The sequence below is a fragment of the Melanostigma gelatinosum genome (genome assembly GCF_949748355.1).
Source record: "Melanostigma gelatinosum genome assembly, chromosome: 15".
NCBI lineage: Eukaryota > Metazoa > Chordata > Actinopteri > Perciformes > Zoarcidae > Melanostigma > Melanostigma gelatinosum.
In genome coordinates this window covers 13,938,701-13,942,832 of record NC_136648.1, presented here as the reverse complement: position 1 = coordinate 13,942,832, position 4,132 = coordinate 13,938,701, and positions in this window count along the sequence as shown.

The window sequence follows — 4,132 nt, the reverse complement described above, 5'->3', positions numbered from 1 at the left end:
ACCTGGTTTACTGTGTGTAAATGAATATGTATTAGTTTGAATAAACGCATATATTTTTAAATAAGCACCATGTAGGGAAATCGTAACTGAAATAATAAAGGTGAACAAATGTATTTTAAAAACGGTTCCCCCAATGTGACAAAAAATGGGTAAAAATGCTACGAGTTGGTCTTCAATTTAATCAATGTTTTATAATTGTAACGTGTTTCTCGAGTAACCGGAAGTAGTCCACGTACATTGCACATGCGCACTAGGCGTAGTCAAACCACAGAAGTTATTTTACAGCTTTTAAAGTGGCTTATCCTGCGTTTTGTGGAGGACATCATTCAGCCGAAATGATCAGTAAAGTGGTCGGTGCAAAGTATGTGGCCATTGCCAAGTCATGGTATGTGCTGTTTATATTGTACTGGTGGTGGAAAGCGGAAGACTTTCGGTCAACAGGATCACGATGTGTCCTGTGCTAATATTAGCTAGCTGTTAGCTTAGCCGAGGTCATAGCTTTGGGGACATGCAGACTTTAGCTCCTGTCAGCTATGATTACCTAAAATGAACTGTTATAACGAAGTAAACAAAGTCAGCGTTACCTTTCCTCAATGACTGTCATTGTTGTTCCTTGATCACAGCAAAAATGTGAATTCAATTTTAAGTTAATCAACTGGATAGCTGACTGATCTCACTGGAAGGACTAGCTAGAGCTATTAGTTTAGTTATAGATGAGTCAAAAATATCATTTGTTTAGTCTAGATTCAGGTATTGGGTCGAAATGATGCATTTTAAATGTGTATACTGTCTAACAAGGGATCTGATATCTAACTTCATATTTGTATTGATAAAGATTTAACCAGCAAATCTATTGATATTTTTACATCATAATAAACAAAGCACATGACTATTCAGATTAAAGTCACACATTTTTGGTATAGATTACTCAATACATTTATAGTTTGCTTGGTGTTTGTCCATAGAATGAATGTGTGTCTTCACAGATATTCACGCAGTGTAAATCAATTTAAAATGGATGAACGAATCGTACACATTGACAATGTTTTCACTCCACAGGATCCCCACCATGGCGGTGTGGGGCACAGCCGGAGGCGTGGCTCTGGTCCACTTCACAGATTGGGAGTTGATTTTGGGTTATGTCCCATACATCAGCGGCAAATTCAAGAAGGACGAGTAGCGACACTCAGGTTAGTCTCGGGGAGCGGCAAAGAGATGTGTACAGACATAAGACAGGAGGTGTAACAGCACGTGATGAATGAGGACATTTTGGTCAGCATCATTATTTCTGCAGCTACTGTATCTTTTTTTCATTTTCAACCTTTATATAAGTTAGACTGGCTTCTACAACTATACACTCAATTCTTTCATGTGGTGTTCATTTAAAATGCTCTACAGCTATCTATTTCCAATCATCTGTAACAAAAATTAGATATCAATAAATATAATTACAAAGCAAACACATTTAGGATTGTTTGTACAGAACCGGTTATTTTAGAATAGTATATCAGTATATGTTTAGACTCTTTGCTTCAATACTTCATATAAATTAACTTGTGAATTATTTTTCCACCCGTTTACAAATTCTCAGTGTTGAACATGATTTAACACACCAGTCTACCTGCAGCATTAAAGATGACTGTGTGTTCGACGATGCAACGAAATTCCATGTTGAGTGTTTTCACATTTTACATGCAGGGTTGGTAGGGTGGTGAAAAACCCGAAATAGTCGAGGAATTTCTAAAATGTCAATTTCCAGGCCTGGAGAAGTTTTGTTAAAATATATAAGCCCAGAAAGTTTTGGAAATATCGGTGAAATTTGCTTCACAAACACCTTCATAATGAAGTTTATGTGGTTTAGTTGAGGTCGACTAAACATTCGGTTGTTCTCTGCGTGGTGTAACGTTAGACTCCGACCCGAGAGGCAGCTTGTACTTTTTTTTTCTGTCTAGGATAGTACAATTATACGGTAAACTTTATTAACTCTATTATCATTCTATTGGGGTAATTTAGATTGAGACTTATTTTATATTGCATAAGCCTTAACGTTTGATATCTCATACCATATAATTAAACAAGTATGTGGGTCTATATCTTATCTTTTATCATTGTATAATTAATTTAGTTTATTTCAGTAGATTTTCTATGAACTGATAGTGGTTCAGAAAGTCAAATAATATGTCAGCACCCCAGAAGGTCGGTGGTAAAATCACTGCTTTCCTGTCAGGTCGGTGTTACAGAAACTCTGGTTCGGCAACAACTCCAAACCAGGTCAGTTTCCCAGCAGAGGTTTTCATAGTAACTGAGCGTGACCGATGTTGAATTTGCATTATGGAACAGAATCAACGGAAAATGAGTCAGACTTGTTTGGTCAACTGGCTTCATGGAACGGGTCCCAGGAAACTGTCAGGACGGAGGAAACGACAACGTGAAATTCAGAGACAGAATGCCGGGTAGTTTAGAGGTGTCAGGGGACCAGAATTCAGGACAGTGGTCTATTTTAAGACCATGTGTAGCAGCTTCTATTAGGACCGGAATGTCTCTTAAACCCGTCAACCACTCTGCAGCTTAGGTATTTGGCTTGAAAATCGGTAGATGTATAACCCACAAATCCAAAAAAGTTCACAAACAGTGTTTGATGTTGAATGAGTTTTTTATGTGATAAAAAGACAAAACAAAAAAAGCATCGAAGTGCATCATTTATGAACGAATGGTCTCGTCAGTGTCACTTAAGCGTAACGTTTTTCCACTGAACTTGCTGACTTTACATCCAGCTTTGATTCGTCTGTCACAGCAAAACCACATTTCTACTGTTAAACTAATGACTGTGTTTTTCCACACTCAGGTCGGTGCTGTTTATTTACACAAAGACTTCAATAATGAAGAATAAGTGCTGCTGCAGCCCGCTCTGCGTGCCAGGCCTTCATCCTGCAGCTCAGTCAACATTGAACTCTTCACCATCGCCACATGAAATGCACCGGAGTCATTTCAAAGTTCCTCAACCAGCGACAACTTGGATGGAAGGAATATGAAAACACCAACGATAAATGGACTTTTCTTTTCTTTTGTTACTTAGTTTTGGGGGGGGTGGGGGGGTCAGGTATTTATTTTATCATTCTCATGTGTGTCACACCTGATTCACAAGTAGACAAACTCTGTCCTTCATGTCACACTGTAATTGTTTTGAAGAGAAGTAAAGTATGTGAGATGTATCCTATATCGTGGTTGTGTATAATTATTTCACTTGCAATGATTCAATATTAAGTTAAATTAAACTGAAGTGTATTTGTATCCTGAATGCAGCCCAGTACACATTGCTTGGACTTAACGTTTGGTCAGATCAAGGAGATAGTCATTTAGAATCCTGAATTAAGCCTCTGATTTGTGGGTGTATATACTTAAAAACTACAGCTGATCATAACAAAGGCTTGAATAAGAATAATAAAGGTGCTAACAGGCAAAACAAGCCCTTGGAAATCATCAGAACATGTGTCTGTGTATGAAAAGAGCAGCCAAACAATCTGGGAGAGATGATTGTTCCTATACTGAATTTAAACTTTTCGATGGTGGGACTACTTTTTTTCATTAGTCTTGGACTTTATCCAACTGCAGGTTGCAAAGTAAATATTATGCAACAATGTAAAATGAGCCCATTACTGGTATTAGTCCTGGGATAAAATTACACAAAAATGACCTAGTTAGCAGCAAAATGTACTAAATATCATTTGTAAAAGTACTCCTATGGAATGATTTTTTAAATATAAGTTATTGACTAATGTTTAAGCAGCATTTTAAGTTTGCCAGGTCCAGGTTGTGTTGTGTCAACTACTTTACTCAGTTTAATTTATTAAACTGTATTTTTTATTGTGCAACTGCTCAGTTTGCAAAGTTGTGTTGGGAAGTAAAATGATTTATCTTAAATTTAGTACAAAAGAATCTCTACGGTACTTAATAAAATATACTTCAATATGAGTCACTTTCCATCTCTCACAGTGTGCAGCTAACAGATCCTTTGTGACCTGTCTGGTCATTTTCGGACTATTTTTACAGGAGTGTCGCGGATGTCTTCCGCTCATTGTGTTACAAGGCCCTCTGGCGGAGTGATCTGCAGTTGTAAAGGTCCTGACGGGAG